This window comes from Ambystoma mexicanum, chromosome 7p (genome assembly GCF_040938575.1).
Source record: "Ambystoma mexicanum isolate Mex_15411 chromosome 7p, UKY_AmexF1_1, whole genome shotgun sequence".
NCBI classification, from domain to species: Eukaryota; Metazoa; Chordata; class Amphibia; order Caudata; family Ambystomatidae; genus Ambystoma; species Ambystoma mexicanum.
The window spans coordinates 869684908-869707697 of NC_090939.1; the positions used below are offsets into that span (position 1 = coordinate 869684908).

Consider the following 22790-nt stretch of genomic DNA (forward strand, 5'->3'; position numbering starts at 1 on the left):
GTGGAGTTTCTTATATTGATAACATTCTGATATTTTCCAAAACCTTGTCGCAACACATACAAGATGCCCTAAAATACCTCTAGAGAGATAGTTTATTTGAAAAATTAGCAAGGTTTGCAACCCATGTCAGCTAAATTGAGTTTCCATGGACAGTAAATGATTTGACAGCCCCCCAATGGCCACCGCCAATCTCTTGATCCATAAGATCTCAGAGCTATTACATCTCAATATCATTTTTCTTAAAAAGGGGCAGAAATTGGAATAGAATTGCACTGAAGCAGATTATCCAGATCCAGAAAGAAAGTTTTACTATCGCTCCATTCTGCTTCATCCAAATCCAGCTCCTCGATCCATATCAGAAGCATATGCACCACCTCACTAGAGGAGAGGTGCTTTCCCAAAGTGATGTCCCGACGTCTCCCTCCATGTAGTTACTGGTCTAAAAAGTTACATTCTGAAGAACTGAATTATGCAGATAATGGGAAAGTACTCATAGCAAGCACATCTTTATTTGAAGAATGGAGGCATTACATCTTTGAGTCACGTCAAACAATCACCATTTTTACTGATCAACGTAAACTTCAATTTTTGAAATCAGTGAATGTGCTTTCAGTTTGGCATCTCCGCTGGACAACTTTCTTTGCTGATTATGGCTTTATTATTACTTGTTGCCCAGGACCTCACAATGGAAAAGGTAATGCAATATACAGACATGGAATGTATGAGAAAAAATGAATCACATAAATCTTTAGGCTGACATCATACCGGCAGTACACATACTAGGAGCTCACCAAAACCACAGCACAGACTCTCATCAGCACATATTGCACCGTGTCACTCCCAAAACTCTATAGCTAAGGGGAAAGGAATCTGTAGAAAATGCTTGACATTTGGGAATGGTCATTCGAGGTGACCAAATAACTACTCAGGCGGGACCTTGAAGTTATGCAGGATTACCATTGTTCTTTGCTCTCCGGACATTCTTGATAAACAGAGACCAGTCAACTGAAGCAACATCATTTTTGGTTTCCTATCCTGTGGGAGGAAGACAAGACACATGTTCATAAGTATAACAGCTACACACTTCTAGACAGGCCCCTTACAGACGTTTACAGCCACCACCAGTGCCACCAAAAATATGGCATACATTGTCCCTCAACTTAATTGATCATGTGATTACTAAGTAAGTCCTCAAATCATCCTGAAAAGCCACTATGGTGTGGCGAAACAAACACGTGTATAGGTGTTAAATCTTGCAAATGGATGTACCAATTCAGACATTTTAGGTTGGATCATATTTAACATGATGCAATTTGAACTTTGAAGAAAGGTTTTTGGGAACAATTAATATATATTGACATTTTGGGAAATACGTTTTCAAGTTACTTAACAGTAGCTACAAGAAAAGAATTGATTTGTGGAGCATTTAAAATGGATAAAATTTGAAACTTACACAAGTCTAACAGATGCTTTTGTCAATTTGCAACTGATCTAATAGGGTTTGCAATCCCCTGGGGGTTAGATTTATAAGCAATACATCATCAATAAATAAATAAATAAATAAATAAATATCATATCAGAATATTCAAGCAACAGGATTTAAGTGGTTCTAAGCTTAGGTTCTTAGGATTTAACCATGGCCATATGTGCAGTCAGATCTGCCATATATAGATTAAATAGTAACAGGGCCAAAATACAACCTTGTTTCAGCCCTTGAGATGTCGTTAAGGGAACAGTCAATGACCCTTATTATAAAGCTTAATCCTCATTGGACTATTTACATATAAGGAGCTGATCACATTCAGTAAACCTCTCAGAATACCCCAGTCATTCAACTAACCAGAGTTTATTTCTGTTGACCATGTCAAAAGCAGCAGCAAAATCCCCATAGGCCACATGTGCCAGTCGATTGGAAAAATTCTATGCACTTTCAACAATAGTGGTAAGTGCTAAGATGTTATCCATAGTTGGGTGTGATTTTCTAAACCCAGTCTGATTAAAGGGTAAGATCGCTACTTAATTAGCTCACTTGTGGATCTCAGAGGACAGCATCCTTGCAAAGATCTTGTTCGGCGCATCGATCAAAGCCAATATACCTTAACTTTTAGGGTCATTGTAAGGGCTCCTTTATAAAGAGAAACTCCAATACTCTTAGTTTAGGAACCCAGTAATTCTCCTGTACAGCATATGGTTTGGAATAAAAGTGTAAGCATCCTTTCCCATACTTCTATGTTCATTAGGCTGTTACATGTTCCATCTGGTCCTGAGGATTTCGAGATTTTGCTGTTTTTAATAAGGTGCTGAGATCTCTTCTGCACTGTTCCCATTGTTCAGCTTTCCACAGGTTTTTACTGGGTTCTGCAATGCTCTGAACTAGTGTACTTTTAATGTTCACAGCCCACAAATCTTCTGACACTCCATCTGCAAGCTTGGACCTGGAACCGTTTCCATTCAGTAGCCTCCAAGAGGTCCTGACATCATTGCCCTTGCAGATCTGTATTAATTCCCTTCTGCATTGAAGTTTCGTATCACATTTGTATTTACGTAACCAACTATGGGACTCTGGGCTTCATTACGGGTCCGCCAGTAATCATGCCGGCGATACCGGCTGGTTGCTGCCAGACCCTAAATATTTACTGGAGCCTGACTTCTCGGTAATACTGGGGGATTACAACCCAGCGGACCGGGAAGTCAGGTGCCGGCAAATTGTAAGTCCCCATTCCCATAGAGTCCTATGGGACTCTATGGGAATGGGGACCATGGAAGCACCGGCACCATTGTTAACAGTGCCAGTGCTTCCGTGAAAATTCTGCAGACGGGTGCCGTCCTGCCCGACAGGTCTGACCTGCCGGGCGAGAGGGCACACGCCTGGCAGAGTTGTAGTGCGCTGGTCTGGTAACAACAGTGGTGGTAAGCTTACCGCCACTGTTGTTTCCAGACCAGTACACTTATAATGAGGCCCTCTATCCTCAGTTGTTTACAACTTTCAGCAAGTGCTACTGGCTCTCTGTTCATCTGCGCTGCTTTTCTAAGATTTCTTCTTAGCTCCCTTTTTTGTCTCTAATGTGCCTATCATACAAATTACTATGATTCGGGTTGTGAATCTGATCATTAGAGAGAATCCCTCTATGTATGGGCAGATTATTGGGGAAGTAGCCATGGTCAAAGTGGCCATTTTTATTTGTAGTGCTTGTTAAGTTTTGTACAGATTCTATTAATTCCTTTTACATTAGTATTTAGCTCTGCCACGCCTTCTTTTGTAATGAGATTTATTTTTACTGCCTCTCCGGTTACCATAAATTCTAAGGCAAAATTAGAAAATGAGCTAGTCGCATAATCTAGCTTCCCAGGTTACCAGCTAATTAGATTGGTTCCCTCATTGATTTCCAATATTCAAACATATTCAATATTTAGAGTGGTTATAGATGTGAAGAAACCTGCCCGAATGAAGCAATATTCCACAGTGGATGCAGCATGATTATAAGTTCTAGTGTATCCACCCGCAATATCACCTTCACATCTGCCATTGAGCATTGCAAATCCATAACCCCAGAGACAATTAAGCCATATCATTCACTTGGCATTGCTCATATCCTGATTTAATTGAGCTGGAGAGATATTCAATGCCATTTCCTGTTTGTCCAATTCAGGGCAAGGAATTTTGGCATTCAGATCTCCTATTATAACCATTGGTATTTAACCATATGAAGAAAACAATTCGAGCAGACTGTCTAAATGTTAAAATATATCTGTAGCACAAGCTGTGACAGGAGGATCATATATGTTCATTATAATTGTGTCAGTGAGGCTTCCTATCCATTTCCCTCTGATGTGTCTGACCAGCATGTAGTCAGTGTCCAACTCAATTTATATAATTAAATGTACGTTTTTAACGCTAACCATAAGGCCACCCTTAAATCTACCCTTACTCCCCTGCTTAGGAGGAGTTTGTATGCTATTTCTACCATCACAGTCCAGGATACTCATGACCCAATTCTCCTGCAGTGCTACAACCGCAGAATCTTCCAAAGTTGACCATAATCCTCCCTCCAACATACAGTGGGAGTTTCCCATGGTTTTCCAAGTGAATAATTGGGTTTGTATGTTAGGATCTTTGAATTTTATTTGGTTGAAGAGCACCAGATAATTAAGACCAATCCTCTTTTTCTGTGTTCGATAATGTAGTTGGATTAATTGGTTTGATGAAGGTTTTCCTTGCGCCATCCCTAGATTTAGCAACCGTAACTGTTCCTTCAGAAAAAGGTCGCACCGGTAAGTGTATTTTTTTTCTAGTCATTAGATGGTTAATAACAGGACCTTTTCTTATTCCTTAATGATGTGTGGGCTGTCCGACATTCATATCCCAATTTTAAGAATTCATGCTGAAATGTTAGGATCATAGAAACTAATAACTCTGAATAGAAATGCACTACCGCTGTGGCCATCTCTTCTTTGCCTAGTTGATCCACAATCTCAATGTCACTAGCACAATCAGTCGCAGAGGAAAAGTCAAACGAGTTGAGTTCATTGTTGCCCTTCTATTCAATATACATTCTTTTTTTGAACATAACAAACTCTGTATGAGTTTCATCCCAGTAGTATACTCCTCCATATTGTAGTAGCACTGCTCAAAACCATTATTCAGCCTGTCAAAAACATCACTTTGAGTGGTGACATAGATTTTGGGACACTGAGTCCTAGGAAAATGGTGAAATGCTGCTGTCCTCTTATTATTTTCCTGTTCAAGCCTTGGCCCATCAATTCAAGAATTGTTTGGAGTGATGTTATCACCCCCTTTAAAAAGAAGGCTAATGCCTTCAATCAAGGAGGAGTCATTGCAATCGTCTTGAGCAATCTTCAAGTGCGTATCCATAGTTAAAGAAAACAATATCTCGAAGTCTCAGGACTTTACCGCTTGTATTCGTAGGCATCATCGCTTGGTACACTACCAGTTCATAGTTTATAGTATTCTGGTGTCCCTGTTTTCCTGTCCTCGTTTTTGTCTAGCTGTCTTGTTTTATCTGATGGGTTTCACTGACCTGCCATCTGCTTATTTACATTCAGAGATTCCCAAATATTTGGAATTTTCTATAATCATACGGGCCCTCCAAATAGGCCAGGCTGATGTTGTTTGATCTAGAGTCAATTATACTATAATGGCGTGCTCTATTGCTCTTTGTAGTTTTCATCAGGGAATTGGGAATACTTCAATTTACCCTTTGAATTCCCTAATTCTCTCTTATTCCCTTTTTTTGTCTTTTCATATTGGCTTCATTTAGCATTGCTCTTTTGGCAATGAGAGGTCCATTCATGCATTCAAAGGTCCTTCCTCAATATCACGTTGTTCTAACTGTTGTTTTATTGTATTGGTAGTTGTTTGTACTGCCCTTGTGTGCAACTGCTCTGCAGAGTTAGTTTTGCTACTCTTATCAATCAATATCAGGTCTACTACCTTTTCTTCTAAGCAAATTTGTTCTCAAGCAGAGCACGCCACATTATTTATCACTGGTTTAGTTGTTTGGTAATCATAATCAGAATTTCGGTATGTTGAACATCTTCTTTCTAAATGTTCTCACTATGTCTAAATAGCAATTTTAACAAGAAATCCAATGCTTGCAGTTTAAGAGTAGAAGATAATTAATTCTGCATCATAGGGCTACTATGGATTCATGAATAGGACACAAATTAGAAGGTTTTGCTGAATTTCTGTTGATATCTTCACCTGTCTTTACTGTGTATGCTATTTTAGGTTTATCCATACTATTTGATATCTGCCCCCATTACATACGTTCATTCAGCTCGTATTCCATAATGGTAGAATTTAATACAGGTAGCACCGGCATACATAATAGAATTTTTTCCAGGCCATCGAACATGCTCATATGGACAATGATTTCGACTCGCTCCTCATGGTTATCTTTTGTAGGTGGTATGAGGTCCTTCTTATTGGATGTCATACATATTTCCGGTGGATTTTTCAGCAGCTCCTGGTGTGGTTCATTGTTTATGGAATCTATGAACTTTGATCCCAAACATGCTAATGGGTAACTGTTCAATGGTGCTTTCAGTCACCTCACCTCTCCTACCCCTATGTTCTTTTTGTTTTAAAGTTTTTATAGCTCCCTTGATGTTCCTTCGGTCATACATATGCACTGCCCCTGTTTTAATAATCGGAGGGGGAGGTACAGCATCACTGACCTGGTTAAGAGGCTTCAGATCATTTAAATCAATGCTTTAATCGTGCTCCGATGGTTGGATACAAGAAGTCCATGTCGCCTCTTTCCGGCTTCCAGTCCCTATGGCTCCAGGATCTGGCCTGATGGTGGCATGCTTTGAGCTTTTTACGCACAGCATGTGCGGTGCTCTCACACTGCTAAAGCACCACTTCAGTGCTCAGGCGATCTTTTATTATTCTTTATTGTGTTGTAGTTCACAAGGAACTTTTCACAAAATCTCACCTAAAAGAAAAATTTACATTTTTATCCCAGAGCCAGAAGATCAAAGGGTGCCAACAGTCCCACAGTCGATGCAAAGGGGTTTTGGATGTTATAGTTTTGCTGCTGCCAGTTGCCACACTTCACTCAGGAAAATGACCACCAAACAAGCAGGTAAAATACAATCCTATAATGTTCGACAACCTAAATAAAAGGGCTCACTTCATTCGACCTCAGGGATTAAGTTACGGCACAAGGTCTGGCCACGTGATTCACTGAACACATACTATTTTTACACAGGATACCCTCTATAGTAATTTCAGATCGCGGGTCACATTTTAACTTTTGCTTTTGGTCTGTCTTCAGTACTGCCTTGGGGATACAGGTTCATTTGTCAACCAGCTGCCATATCTGACAGACTGACTATGCAAGTAAATCAGTTCCTGGTTAATACTTATAATTCACCTAACTGCAATGGAATCAGGAATGGGCTGATCTACCTTTGGCCACAGAAACCACCTACAACAATGTTTCACATTCCTCCATGGGGTACTCATGCCCTTCTTCAGCATTTTAGAACATCATCCTAATCTCAACTCTTTAGAAACATCCAGAGAAATTTACATCACATAAGTACAGGAAAATGACCCTGCGCTACAAAGCATACTCATTCAAGCTCAAGACAATTAAGGAGCAGCCAATAATACATGCCCATTATATCACATCAGTGACCAGTGTGGTAACCCACCAGAAACCTTCATTATAAAGGTCCTTGTAATGTCATCCCCAAGTTCATAGTACCGTACAAGGTAATATCACCAGGTAAGTTAATAGACGCATGCCAAGACTTATCACCTATTATAGTATAGTTTTTTTTTTAAATGTAATGTATTTCCCAGAAAAAACAGTAACACACAGATCCATCTTATATCTGCCCCTCCTGATTCAATTGAACTTGATGGTAAAACAGAGTTCAAATGTATGCAGATTTTATATTCCAAACTGCTCCCACTTAGGTCATATTACCTATTAGATTGGCAACGACAGAAGAGCCTTCTTGGGAACCAGCTACCAACGTAAATGCACCCAGACTAACAGCACAATTTCAGAGGTAAAACCCACACAAACTGGTAGGACGTAGACATTTGAGGGGTACTTTCATGATATCACCATCCTGACTACAAACCATCCTATCAGGGTACAAGCTTAAATGAAAAGTATAACTACAAGGAAAAGGGGCCAACACCAACTTTCACTAAGGGCAAGAATCTAGTCACATGCTTAGAGGGAACCAGGTCAGAGTTTCAATAGATCCACTTACTGTATCTAACAATTAAAATTAGCAAGGCCCTAGAAACTTCAAAGCACGAGTGGGCCTGCTAACTTAAACTCTGGAGAATTAGGGGAAATTATTACTACAACTCCCAGAAAGCTTCACAATCCCATGGAAAATACCACAAAAAATAACCAAATCCTGTGAAACAACCCGGTTTCTTCAGACTCTACCAAGGAAAGGAAAAAGGTGCTGTTGAGCTATCAAAGCAGTGATAATTAACAACAAATCTGCATGGAGAGACCATAGACATTATTTGGTGAAACTACAATGTGGTAATGGCCACTCTTTGAGAACTAACCACATGGATCTTTAAAAGTTACTTTGACCAAACCTGACTCAACCTGTTCACTTAAGAACATTGAGAGGATCAGCAATGGAGGGAAGGTCAGCATTCAGGTGCAGGTTCAGTTGTTTAACAGGTAGATTGGGTGCACCTGGATATTTGAGAAGAAGTCACAGGAAGATGCTTACTCAGTTCTCTCTCTGAGCAGATACCCACATCAGCAGTTAATACTCAACGACTACCCAGGCCGACTAGAATGCCAATCTCTTTCATTTACAGGGCTTCAGTGGGCTGAGAGTGGGTCAACGGGGTGGTGGCTAATGATCTAAGACAGCATTGCCCAGAAGGAATACAGGTAAAGTGTTACAAAATACAATTAATCAAAATGATCTATACACAAGCGGGTTCTCCATGCCTCTGGTAGTGAACTAGACGTGGGTACTTCACTGCCACAAGTGAGAGCACAGAGCTGGTGCATCGATATTAGCATAATTGACCCAAAAACATTTGACCTCAAATATTTGATCAAATTCATTTGACCTTTTTTTGGTCAAATTTTAATAAATACATATATGGGTGTGGGTAAGGGTATAGATTAGGTTGAGGGGAAGTGGGGGAGGTTGTGCCCCCCTCCCCTGCATTTAAGACCAAAAAGAAGTGAAATACATTTGATTAAATGTGATTAGGTCAAATATTTTAGGTCAAATAGACCCAAACCGGTGCATCTGGTTGCCTGCAGTGAGTTTTTTTGAGGAGCCAACCCTCATGCCCCATCTTCAATTTCCTTACCATTCATTGTCCCTGCCACCATATCTAGTCCCTATTTTACCCCCATGTTCCATACCCATCCCAAACTTACCACAGTAAAATGCGGTGAGCCCTTCTTCTACAATGATGAGAACATCTCCTGAAAGCAAATGTGAGAGGGCAGACATCATTCGGTGTCTTTGTCACATCCAAAATGACAAATACAAAGTGCAGTTGTTTTAGACAGAGGTGCCGTAAAAGAAAATAGTTGTGCTGTAGATGAATAGATAATGAAATGAGGATTCTGGCAAAAGTGAAGAGGATAGTATTTTGCAAAGATAGCTGACTGACTGTGAAGATTGGGTTCTGAAGAAAAGTGTACCTTCTGCTCCCAGTACATGTATCTTCAGTTTTAATCCGCATATTGATCTGTAGTATTTTTTTTTAAAGAAAATTAAGTTGAAATTGTATTTTTTTCAATGAAAACTGAAGAAAATGTAGAGGAATCCTAATACACAATAGTTTCTCAAACAATCCTGCTTTGACTCCTCATTGGTCCAAGCTGGAGTTCTAAACAGACACTGGCTTTATCATCAAACCTGCAAGAGGACATATTGCAGGAAACATTTTCAATGGATCTCTATGGAATCTGCCTGTTTGTTTACAAGGTGGTAATTTCAAGCAGATTATATAAGAATTTGTTGTTGTTTCTGCCTTCACGAAAATACGTGCTCTGGGAAACCCAAGCGGACTCTGGAAGAGACAGTGGACATGCTAATCTGCTCTCCAACTCCTCCTGCCAAATCAAACACAATCCTGCGGCTCTGTAAAAATGGTGGTAAAAGCATGCAGCCATTTTTACTTCCATGTTTACGATCCGCGTGACTTTAGAAAATGACTGCCTGGCTCTCTGTCTGTCTCTCTTAGGCCACTCATCCTATTTGTCATTTATTTCTCAAACTCTACTCTTTTCTTGCTCTCCCTCCCACTTAGTCGCATCCTCCATTATTCTCTCAAATTGCCCCTTTTTTCGCTTCCTCTCTCACTGGCTTGCCTTTTGGTCCCCCTTTTTACCCAAGCTTTCTTATCTTTCCCTGTTCCCTTCCTTCCCAGCAGATTTCTGGGGTGTGTACGCTTGGGTGGTACAAGTATATCAAGCAAACCCCAAAATCCCCTCCAAGAGGTCTGTCTACTGCATGCTGGCAACCAGCCATCCCTTCAAAATCTCACCTACTTCTGTAAATATTATATATGTTAAGAAATGTGGCAAAGTGATGCCATACTTCCAAAACACAGTCTCATTACGAGTTTGGTTTGTCATTCCTCCAATCAGCCCGCACATTTATTGCAGATTTACAAATGAGGTAATGACATTGTTAGGGCCCCACAGGACTTCAGTGGTAATTCCGCTGCAGTAAATGCGATGAGATTTACAGGTAAAGTGGATTATATTCCTCTAGATATGTGCTGGAGATAAATCCTCTTTGCTCCCAATCCCGGATTGTGGTGCAGAAGAAAAGTGGAGATAAAGTAGTGATAATTGCATTACCACCAAGCATCTTTTATCTTTGAACAAGGAAAGTGTGGACAGAATCTTTCTCTATCTATGAAACCAGCTGCATAACACGTTTTACTGCTGTGGGTAAAGTACTATTTCTTGTGGAAAAATTACTATAATAATTGTACTTTGGGGGATTTTGTAGGAGCACATTTAGTTGAAGAGCTGAAAATATACTAAACTGATAATTTTAACTCACAAACATACCACAGGGATGGATTAAGAGCAAATTAGATTTCGATTGTTGCCTTTTTTGCATTTCTTGCAGTAATAGAAGCATGATAATTGAAATTATTTGAAAATAGACCTAGCAACAATGTCTAATTAGCGCCCTGAGAGCTAATGTCACTCCAGCTTAGTCAATTTGACAACGCTAACATGCCCTGTAGACAGGGCTTTTCTGTTTTCATGGCGTGTCTTGGGATCACGATTTGACCTCCTAGAACATGTACAGCTATCAATGCAACCAAAAGCAAGAGTATGCAAAATGGCCCATCCCTCGGGCACTGTGTTCACTGTGTCTTAATTAATAACGATTTCAGTACTTAACAAAGCGTTGCAGTGTTCTTAACGTGGACTTCGGCTTGGTTATTTATTGAAATCTCAAGAGATGTGCTTTGAAGAAGATTCGCTTGGACATTAACCCCTTAAGTGGCAGGCTATTATGCAAGTCTATGCAAAAAGGGCCAAAATATTCGTCCTTGGAACTTGAGACGCCTGTAGTTCACATTGTGTACAGGCAAAGTTGTCGGATGTTGTACTTGTCTGCATAATTTGAAATTTGAGGCATAGGTGAATACTTGGTTCCATAGTGGGATACTCAAAGTAAAGTACACAGTACAATAGCACTTCAGTAAACCTTTTGGGAGAGGATCCATAAAGTCTAAATTTTTTAAAGTATGTACATTTTTTAAAAAAAGTCAAAATACTTCCTACCATGCGTATCCTTTTGGGAGAAAATTAAAATGGAAGTTAATTTGTAGGTTAGAGGAAAGTTCTCATTCTCATGCTTTCCACTGTGTTGCAGTCAGAGAGCAAAACCGAAAGTCAAGGTGTTAATGTATTTGTAAATCCTGATCAACCCACACTTTGAGTAGGAAGGAAATTCAGGAGATGTTCAAAGAAAATGTAATTATTATTTGCCTTAATAAGAATATTTCTAAGGCTACACACTTGGAAGTTGTGTTTTAAACACCCTGAAATATGTGTCTTTGACTTCCTAGCTAATAATTTGCCATTTGTCTTTTTAAAATCTTATAAGCGACCATGAAAGGGCTGAACTGTGGTGCTGTATTTCGTGGCAGCTGGTGAATTGTTAAAGTGTACAGATATGAAAGTTCTCGTCAATTGGCCAGAGCATGCAAGCCAGTCTGAGCCATATAGAATGTTCGGGGCTGTTGTCCTTTGTAGATAATGGGCTGAAAAGGGGCATTTTACCTTGCAAATTTCATTTCAAATGGATACCAATTAGCAAAACAATTTGCAAGCGTTTCTGTAGGGGAAATAAACACAAAACTCAAATACATGCCAGGTCATCTACTGCAGACAGGAACATTTTGTAACACAGATTCAGACTGATGGTGCCTACAAGATCATGTGGCCTTTCAACTCAATCTGGCAGTAGTTCTACATTTTCATGCTGCCCACCAAAATATTGCAGCATTGCCCCTGTGTCAAAGAGGTTATCATGCAGCCCATTTATTTATTTTTTCATAACGCGCCGAATCCCATACCTGAGTTAGTTTTCTAAGCACAGATCCGGGATTGAACCTCTGCTGCTCTGCGTGGTCTTGCTTCCAAGACCAGCTCGTTGCCCCTGTTCTATCCTCCATTCACATTCCCAAACTGATGCCAGCATTGCCTTTTAAACCATGTTTTGACACTATGAAAACCTGATATATGCCAACATTGCTGCTGTAAAATACACACACACGTTAATATTACAAAGACACACACATTTACATAACACTCACACAGGCGTACAACCACTTTTATTTTACACATATAATGTTTCACACCTGGTCCCGGCTCTGCTCTGGCTCCTCTTTTGCCAGTGCACAGGAAGGAGGCAGGGAAGTTGATTGAAAACTTCCTTTCCTGGGTCCCAACTACATGGGGCTCATAGGAGGTCTTGAGTAGAGCATCTAAATAGGTGTCCTTATGGTTTCCAATTGACCATGAAGTTTAGTGTCACATAATATCTGCATTAAGAAAGATCCTAAAGCCTTGAATGGGAGATGTATGTCACAATGTGGATTTCTATGTGTGAAACATTGGCAAAAGGTTCCCTTTCTATCAATCCGTTTTAGTTTCGATTTTTCTTCCAGAAAGGAGGGGCAGTTCGCCCCACTTACCTCCTACAGTATTTCTTCACAAATGCTTGAATTGTACCCTTTCTAAACCCTTTTCCTTTTTCCCCTTTGCCCCCCATGTTTACTCAGCTTCCCTGTAACCTTATCTTTCCCTGTTTGGCAGGTGTTGTCAATGAGGAATGTATCACTTTTTCATGATAGTGACTGAATATGTCGATGTGGGATGGTGACTGACACAAGGGCCTGCAGTGCCTCTGCCCCGCCAGCAACTAAATGAATTCTCTGTAATGTGTGTCGCTCTTCAGGAGCCCAGTGCATGACAGAACATCTAGTGACAGGCTCTTCATAACACCCATTAGCACATGAATGTCATTATAGAGCGGCCCCCATCCAATCAGAATGCCCAGAAGGCTGTTTATCATCTCTGGGATAGGCCTCATTCCAAACATTCTGACTTGAAAAGCAGCCTAAAATATTTCACTTTCCTTTAGAGTTGGACAGCTTCATCTACTAATAGCCTTTTAAAATTCAGGATCATGAGGCCTGCCAACTACATATGCCTGTGTTACCCCAGACTAATGATGCCAGTCCAAAGCCCAGCTATATGTGGCAATGTGTTCCTTTAAGCGCACAGTCATTCGAGCTGTGCCCGCTTTGTGCCCAAAGAAAAATCATGGCTCAACACTTTTGAGGGGAAATGGAAGTCGATGTTGAGCCTTGCATTGTCAGTGGTTATAAGTGTTATCAGACTAAATGTGATTATTAACTCATGTTGGCTGGTCTACAAGAGGAGAACATATATTGAGCAACGTACCACACTCATATAGACTATCCCTACTAAGAAGGACACCCTGTCCCTATCCTCATGGGAATCTCTCTCTAGGCAGCGGATGATGTACCGCCTATCTAACAGGGATACAGAGAAGAATATCCCTATCCAACCTTCATTCATACATGACAATAGTGTACAGTAAAATTCAGGTTCAGGTCACTGAAATATTTGATGTAAGGAGACACAGTATCATATGCTTGTGTCTCAATCGAAGTGACAGGGACCTATCCTCCCGCCTGGAATTTCAATCTGAATTTGATCACCAGATTACACGGACGCCCCTGATCACTAAAAAGACCTTATTCTCATAGAGGCTTAAAAATAGCTCTAAACAAAGAGAGCTTTATGAGCTAGAGGCTACTAGAGCTTACTACCACTAAAAAGTCTGTTTCTAAACATGTCCAAATATTGTGCTGGTGAACATTGTCTTCAACATGAGCTCACTCATGCCAGGTAGCGTAGACCGGTTTCGATGATAATGGCTGCTGTAATCATCTTCTTCAGGACCATGCCATTTACATAAAGTATGATTCTTATCTTGGATTCAATGTAGAAATTTGATGAATACGTCCGCTTCCTTCCGTGAAACATATGGTAGAGACATTATTCTTAACAGTTGGAAAGGATGTAAGACTTATAGTCTTTAGTCAAATTAGCCCTAGGTGTGTTCGGTTCTTCACAACACAACTGGGTTGTTGAGTATAATTCATTTGTTAGTGGACGCAGGGATACATCATCCTTGATGCCCGGAAAGACAAGTTCGACATTAAAGAAAGTAGCTTTTCCCAATCCCCTTTACCCTTCCCCCTTTACCCAGCATTTTATACCATTATTGATTGGAACAACCTGGACATCAATAACAGATATTATGGCTGACAGCAATTACTTGGCATTTGCAGAAGAGCTAGTAGAAGGAATGCTAGCTAACCCACACCTTTACCACTTCCAACCCGGATGAATAGAATGAAATAGAGATCTTGCGCAAAAAGATCATCTGCACTGAGCTCCATGGAGCACTGATGACAGAATATCTCCGGGCTCATGCTGCACCCAATGGACTGATCATCTAAATTGAACCCCGGATCTTTCTAGATAACATACAATTCAGAAAAGATTGGTCCTACATAGCAAATAAATGCACTAGACACTGGATCATTCTGATAATAAATACAGCCAAAACAGTCACAGAACAGCACCTCAAGAAACTCAATGAAAAGAACGAGGCTTTGAAGTTAAAAATAGCTTTAGATATCTATAACATCAAACTCACAGGCTTGGAAACTACATTGAAAGACTTTAAGGATTTAAATTTGAATAGAAAACATAGCAAATTGAAAAAAAGACCTAGCAACAGTCACACACGAGAAAGTATATCTATATGTGGCCACAGATTACTTCTTGGAGACAGCCAAGCAGGCCAGAAGAGATGCAGCACTCATTAGGTTTCAAAATAACCCAAGAGGTAATAGCAGACAGAGATTTGAATCATCATCTGGATCCTCAAATAGATCAGACAACCGACGAGTACAATTCAATGTCTACCAGGGAAACATTCCACCAGGGACCAATGTGCCTTTTTTAGGCCAACGAGGTGCCAACAGAGTGAAGCAATGATGGCAAATGCAGCTGCCAAGAATCCCCCACAGCAGAGAACCTGGACCACAATTGCTGACACATCCCTAATTCTCAACCTGTCTACACATCAACTAACAAAAGATGAAGAGGGTATCCTACAATAAGGGCTGTCATTTGTGCCCACAGCACATTATGACCCATTCCAAACTAGGATAGAGATATGTTAACTTATGAGAAAAATATGTCTCAAGCTATTTTTCCAGGACAGCCCAGCTGTAACAGAAGACACTACAGGCTTTAAGCCTGAGTCATGATTTCTTCCTCCTCCACATACCAACACAGTAGAATCAGCCACATTCGAACAGGCCCTACTGAAAAAATTAGCAAAAATGGAGGACAACATCCCCTTCATACATGCCAACTGTATTAAAGCCCAGTTACAAGCTTTGACCACATTGGCCAAAAATGCAACATTGACCATAAAACCTGCGTACAAAGGTGGTGCCACTGTAATTATGAATACCATTGACTACAACAACATGGTGGATGCGTTACTACAAGATAGAACAAGTTACTGCATCCTACGAGGTGACCCCACCCCTACATTGAGAAATATGATCAACACACTAGCAGATGAAGCAGAAGGCTACATAAGTGTGAAAGAAGCTACATTCCTGACACCTGAACATCTGAGGATCCCAACCTTTTATGCGACACCCAAAATTATTCAGCCTCCAGCAGGTTGTCCTATTGTCTCAGGCATTCACTCGTTTCTAGAACCTGTGGATTTCTTTATCAATAATGAGGTACTGAAGATGAAGTCATGCATAAAAGATAACACAGAGATGTTAAAACCTTTGGACACCTTAACCTTTGACGAAGAGAAAGAATGGCTAATCACCATGGACATAGACTCACTTTATACTAAAATACTGCAAGCAGCAACACTGGCTATGGTCAAACATCTTGATTCAGGCATCGATTTACACAATGTACCGGCCTCTTTCATTATACAGTTGGCGAAAATTGCACTCACGCAGAACTTTTTCACATGCAATGAGGTGTTTTACAAACAGATCTCTCGGACGGCAATGGGGGCTACTTTTGCCCCAAGTTTGGCCAACTTAAACGTGGATGCATTTGAAAAGGACAGCATCTATCATGAGACAAAACCCTTCCTGAAACAGATTATTATCTGGCGTCGGTACATAGACGATGTGTTCTTGATTTTTGAAGGCATGCAACAAAATGTGCGCGACTTCCTTGAATGGATTAATACACAGAATATAAGTCTGAAATCCATGGAACCAAGTAAAGAAGGAATACATTTCCTAGATCTTTCCATTTCAATCGAGAATGGTTGACTCATTTCAAAAGTCTATAAAAAACAGACAGACAGGAACTCTCTGCTGACCTTCTCAAGTTACCATCCAAGTGCATTGAGAGAAAATTTGCCATTTGGATAGTTTTTAAGAAACAGAAGACTGTCACCAGTACACCAGACTATGTCATCCAAGACAAAGAATTGAAAGTACAACTAACCAGGAGGGGTTATCCAAAAAAGATCATTAATACCACATATAAACGAGCATGAAACATCCCAAGAGAGATTACTTTACAGCAACAGCAGAAGCCACCACCACGAGATAGCATCACAGCTGTAATGAGTTATTCTGCATTGGTGAACTCGAGAAATGAAGTCACTTTGGCCCATTTTGAACACAGATCAAATGTGAGAGACAAACTTGTGAAGACCTTACGAGAACAAAAAGACAGTGAGTCCACACAACACACCTTGTGGACAACACATCAGCCTACAGGACACGTGCCATAAGTTGTAAGATGTGCTCACAAACCAGACAAAGTACACAACTAGACATTGGACTTAAGACCCCCTGGATACAGTGATCCCTCACCAATTGCAACATAAGTGGAGTCATATACCTGATTACCTGTCCATGTAATTTACGATACGTAGGCATGACTGTAAGAAAAGTTAAGACCAGAATGATAATGCACCAAAAAACTCATTGCCCTTTTAGTAACACATTTTGTTCAAGCAGGACATGGGCCGAATGATTTCAGTTGGACAGTCATTGAGAAAATACAACAACCTAGACTTGGAGGGAATTTTCAAAATCTCCTACTAAAAAGAGAACAAAACTGGATCTTTAGACTTGGGACCCACACCAGTGGACTCGATGAACCGATACAGTGGAATGACTTAGCTGTACTCCAAACATGAACAAGGCAGGGCTATATCCATCCCAGTCCTGCATAAGACATCTCACATAACCTGTATCAACTATATCTTTACTTGGAAGCACACTCGGCCTGTTTGGCCCTCATTCACCTGGTCATAATTACTTAGAGATCTATCCACCAATATAGTATTCCCATGTAGTTCATAGATATGTGGTTGTATCACTACTCGGAAGCGAATACTGCCTGCTCGGCTTACATTCATTGAGTAATTATCACTGAGAGATTTATCCACCAAAATAACATACCATGGAGCAGATAGATTTGCGGCTCCCTGACCCGGCATGTTGCTCTATTTCATTTATATTATTATTTTATTTTATTTGCCCAACCATAGGTGGCACACTTCCAGAGATGATTCATTAAATAGTGTCATTTGCAGGCAGTTATGTATATCCATTTTTTTACCCCTGTGATTTGCGCATTATCACAGGAATATACTAATAGGAATTAGGTATGTCCCTGTTTCGCTCTCTCCTTTTTGAAGGTCTAGACACGCCGAGTAAATATGCGTGTAGCCCAATCCAATATGGTGCCCAGCAATGACGCAGCCCTAGAACATCTTTACTTAGGCACGGACAGCTCGCCACAACCATAGAGACAACCACGGGAATCAGTATACGCAGATACGAGTGATCTTGCGTCTTAACAAGTTAGCAGGTGAGCGGCTAATGGAAATCTAAAGCGGTGAGTGAATTTACTTTAGAAATATGCTGATCAGAGAGATGGGAGTCACACGATTCTGACTTAGTCTCTTTAATATCCCCTTAAAACGCAGACACAGACAGTTTTTACCTCGCTGGCCCCTTACGAGTTTCCTGCCTACACGCAATATCAACCATATTCTCTGCATTTCCATGCAGTCGACAGACACAAAAAGGTAAACAAATGAACTCTCGCATTTAAGCAGAGAGCCCTGCACCATATTTGCATAATGAGTAATCGTGTACATGTATTTGTAGATGATATGAAGAGGGGCTTTGAGCTGGCCAGCCTGCACGTGTGTCTACTGCCATAACCTTGTTAGTACGGCTTCTATATGCCTTACGGGTACGTTGATGGGCAAGTGCTTTGCAGCTACATCTCACCAATCTTATGCATGCAAGCTGTGTATGGTACATTAGACCGGCCCATTTAGCCTCTAGGTGCAAGAAATAACTGGCACACCACTTGACCTTTATAGAGGGGATATAAGGACAATTTTGATATAAAACGTCCCCACCTTCTCGCCCTTTTCCCTTCCCCCATCCCAGCATGACTAGGGTCTGTTTCAATTATTGCACCATCACTATTACTTAGACGTAATACAAATAATTTGCACCCTAGTAACCTGCAGCCAGAAGGCTGCAAGATACCACAGGGGGGATACTTACCGCTTGTTTTCTCTACCTCATGTTTTCCGGCAAGAAGCAGAGGTATTCATCGAATTACTAAATTGAATCCAAGATAAGAATCATACTTTATGTAAATGGCATGGTCCTGAAGAAGATGATTACAGCAGCCATTATCATTGAAACTGATTGACTCTGCCTGGCATGTGTGAGCTCATGCTGAAGACAATGTTCACCATCACAATATTTGGACACGTTTAGAAACAGTCTTTTTAGTGCTAGTAAGCTTTAGTAGCCTCTAGCTTGTAATGCTCACTTTGTTTAGAGCTATTTTTAAGCCTCTATCAGAAAAAGGTATTTTTAGTGATCAGGGCCATCCGCGTAAACTAGTGATTACATTCAGATTGAAATTCCAGACGGGAGGATAGGTCCCTGTCACTTTGATCGAGACACAAGCATATGATACTGTGTCTCCTTACATCAAATATTTTAATGACCTGAACCTGATTTTTACTGTATACTATTGTCATGTATGAATGAAGGTTGGATAGGGATATTCTTCTCTGTATCCCTGTTAGATAGGCGGTACATCATCCGCTGCCTAGAGAGAGATTCCCATGAGGATAGGGACAGGGTGTCCTTCTTAGTAGGGATAGTCTATATGAGTGTGGTACGTTGCTCAATATATGTTCTGCTGTCACAAGTAGTCAAGTTTGTTTCCGATACCGTTCCTTTGTGGTACAATGGTGTATAAGAGCAACACATTGGGTCTCTTCCTTAAATAAAAGCGGGGAAAGGTGATTCTCTTTTTGCTAACTTGGGAGATATTTTCTGGTGAAAGAGGGATGCCTCTTCAAATGAGTTGATGAATTGACGTGTATTCCCCAATGGCAGATATGAGAAACAGGCTGAGAGACTGGGATAACATAACAAACTGTGAATTCATTTTTATAAATTACAACTCTACAAAGAAATTATGGCAATTCCCAGTTGTTTAAACTCTCTGAAGCCTTATTTAAATACATTCCTGTCTAGAAGCATCAGAATGGAGTTCCTAAAATTCCAATTTAATTGTCTTCACACTCAAAAAGTGATTGGCCCTCGAATTGGATTGCCCAGAGATAGGTATACGTGTAGATTGTGTAAACAAGATTGTTTAGAAATGTTACACCATCTAGTTCTGGACTGCCCATTTTGAATGCAGATAAAAATTTCCTTTTTAGGCATTTTTGTGCATGCCGTCTCTGCAGTTATCTCCGAGGATATAGGGGAGAGGTTATTGAGGGGCAGTCACCTATCTTTGACAGTGTGCCTAATTGTTTTTCATTTTTGAAGTTATTTTCTCCCTACTGGGCAACATTTCTCATCTAGTACAGTGTCTGCTGAGTTTACCTGAGTTTACAGGTTTTACAGTATGTTTTGCTTTAGTCACAGCTAGTGGAACGTGCATGCCCAAATGTGAATCCCTTGCCTGCTGGGCCCAGAGACCCAAGCTGCTCGTAACTGGTGAGGCCCAATAAGGCCGAAACATGTTTAGGGATCCTTGTGGTCTCTCGTTGGACTCCTTGAGCCATCTATATTGGGGAGCTGTTTTATATTGATAATTGTGGATTATGCAACTCGATACCCCGAAGCATTCCCATTATGCAAATAATATGACCTAACAAATTCTGAAACACCTGGTCCCATTTCTTTTCTGATTTGGGTTCGAAGGAGGTCCTAACAGACCAAGGAACTACCTTCATGAGTCAGTTAATGGCAGAGGTAAAGGACATTCTGCATTGGTTCTCATCTTGAAAAAGGCCCGCTGTGACCTCATTTTGTGATTGTACCCACTATCCTCTTTCTCATCTAGAACATACTAATTTGTTGTATTCTGCCTGAATTATCACTGTGTTCTTCACCTGTCCCACACACCTAGAAATTGTCCTAAAGGGGTGATATCACTGTGATTTATTTGTTACTCACAATTTGAAATCGCCCTTGTTGCATTGATTCTCACCTAGAAAGTACCCTCTGCGACTCAGAAATTGTTCCTAGCTCCTTGATTGGCATCTCAGACAGTACCACAATCTATTTGCTTACGCTGCTCACTTGCAAGTACTGTGACTAACTTGTCTCTTCCACTCCGCGAGAATGTATTCCTGTCTCACTGGCTCACATCACAGGAGTGCCTCCAGAGATAATTAATATTGTAATCTATTCTGCCTGTCCCACACACTCAGAAATAGCACGCCGGATAACACAGTGATTTATTAGTACCTCACACGTAGAAAATTGTTCTTGTTGCACTGTCTCACATCTAAAGGGTACCCACTGAGTTCTGTACAGCAAACTCTATTTTGCCTGTCCCAAACTCTTAGAATATTGTTCTTAGTACTCTGTTTCGCATCTTGAAAGCGCCCACTGACACTTGTACTGTGAATTTACTTTGCCAGTTCCACACACTCAGAAGTAGCAAGCTGGGATAACTCTTGATTTACTGGTACCACACACTTAGCAAATCATTCTTGTTTCGCATCTAGAAGGTGCCAACTGAGATTTGCACTGTGTTGTACTTTGCCTGTCCAACACACTTAGAAATTGTTCTTGCTGCACTGTTCCGCATCTAGAAGGTGCCCACTTAGATTTGTACTGTGTTGTACTTTACCTATCCCAAGCACTTAGAAATTGTTCTTGTTTCACTGTCTTGCATCTAGAAGGTGCCCACTTAGATTTGTACTGTGTTGTACTTTACCTATCCCAAGCACTTAGAAATTGTTCTTGTTTCACTGTCTTGCATCTAGAAGGTGCCCACTGAGATCTGTACTGTGTTTTACTTTGCCTGTCTCACATACTTAGAAATCGTCCTTGTTGCACTGTTCCGCATCTAGAAGGTGCCCACTGTGATTTGTACTGTGTTGTACTTTGCCTGTCCCACACAATTAGAAATTGTTATTGCTGCACTTTTCGCATCAAGAAGGTACCGACTGAGATCAGTAACGTGGTTGTACTTTGCCTTTCCCACACACTCAGAATAAACCTCTAGAGGGTTTTTCATCTAGAGGGTGCCCACTGAGATCTGTACTGTTTACTTTGCCTGTCTCACACACTTAGAAATTGTTCTTGTTGCACTGTCTTGCATCTAGATGGTGCCCACTGATATTTGTACTGTGTGGTACCTAGCCTGTCCCACACACTTAGAAATTGTTCATGTTGCACTGTCTTGCATCTAGATAGTGCCCACTGTGATTTGTACTGTGTTGTACTTTGCCTGTCCCACACACCTAGAAATTGTTCTTGTTGCACTGTTCTGCATCTAGAAAGTGCCTACTGAGATTGGTACTGTGAATTTTACTTAGCCTGTCCCAAACACTCAGAATTAACATCTAGAAGGTTTTGCAGCATCTAGAAGGTTTTGCATCCAGAGGGTACCCACTGTGGCCTGTACTATGAACTTTATTTTGCCTGTCCCACTCACTTAGAAAGGGGACACTGTGAAAATCCTTTGATTGATTGGTACCCCTTATTTGTACCCCACACTTAGAAAACTGCTCTTATTGCAGTTTCGCTCCTTGCGGGTGCCCACTTTGTCTGCCTGTCCCACAACCCTGCATTGCCTGCTTTGCTTACCCAGAATCACCCTTGCTCTTCCAATTCACTTCACGATGCGACCCACCGCATTAGTATTGTGATCAGTTACCCGTACTGCTCACCTAAAAATTGTTTCTGTCAGATCGTATAAATCCTAGAAAACTGGTAGGAAGCTGCTTTGTTTCACAACTCGAAAGAGCCCATGAGATAGCACTGTGATTTGCTTGCTCCCACTCACTGTAATGATGCTCTGATTTATTTGCCTGTCCCACACTTGTTGGATTTGCTCTTTATCTTGTTAAACTGAATCACACCTAGAAAACAAATAGAAAACTACTCTGATTCTCATTTGAAAGTACCCCTGAGACAGCACTGTGATTTGGTTGCCGACACTACAGAATAATTGCTCTCCCTCATTCACCTTACAACTAGAAAGTGCCCATGAGATAGTACCACATTTTACTTGCCTACATTTAGGCCCCGCTACTCCATCTAGAGCTCCACCCTACTGCTACCCTCTTTGACCCTCCCCACTGCCCTGGTGTCC

The 22790-nt window shown here is 40.8% G+C and overlaps 1 long non-coding RNA gene across 1 annotated transcript in view; it reads right to left on the minus strand.

The window, feature by feature from the left end:
- Positions 1–487: 487 nt before the first annotated feature.
- LOC138525585 (uncharacterized) overlaps positions 488–22790 on the minus strand; it is a 41729-nt gene continuing 19426 nt past the window's right edge. The window contains exons 2-3 of the long non-coding RNA XR_011283371.1: positions 8913–8960; positions 488–1035 (exon numbers count right to left, since the gene is read on the minus strand). This is a non-coding gene — a long non-coding RNA (uncharacterized lncRNA). The remainder of the gene's footprint in view (positions 1036–8912; positions 8961–22790) is intronic.